This window comes from Eimeria acervulina, genomic scaffold (genome assembly GCF_000499425.1).
Source record: "Eimeria acervulina Houghton genomic scaffold, Eah_scaff2316, whole genome shotgun sequence".
NCBI classification, from domain to species: Eukaryota; Apicomplexa; class Conoidasida; order Eucoccidiorida; family Eimeriidae; genus Eimeria; species Eimeria acervulina.
In genome coordinates, this window is record NW_013549999.1 from 1 (window position 1) to 538 (window position 538).

Here is a 538-nt window from a genome sequence, read left to right on the forward strand (position 1 = left end):
TTATATATTTATATATTTATATATTTATATATTTATTTGTTTGTTTGTTTGTTTGTTTGCAGTCCGAGCTGAGCGAATATATGTGGGTGCGGCTGTCTTTGTCTTACTCTGTCGCTTGGCTGCGTTCTTTAACCCTTCTTTCTTCTTCTTTACCTCTATTAACTGTTTTATTATCTTATATCAGCACTTCGAGTTCTTCATCATCAGCAGCAGCAGCTGCTGCTGATGCTGCTGATGCTGCTGCTGCTGCTGCTGGAGGGACTGGAGCAGCAGAGCTGCTGCTGCTCCAGCCGCCTCAAACAGCAGCTGAATATTTATTGTTTTTAGCACATATAACAGAGGAGAAACAATTAAATAAACAGCAGCGATATAATTTGCTGCACGACTGCCTCAAGCTGCTGCCGGAGCCCTTCATGCATGCAGTTCGTCTCCTTCACTTTCCTAGGCTAGGACAAACAAATGCTGCTGCTGCTCCTCCTCCTGCTCCTGCTGCACCTGCTGCTGCTGCTGCTGCAGCAGCCGCAGCAGCAGCAGCTGC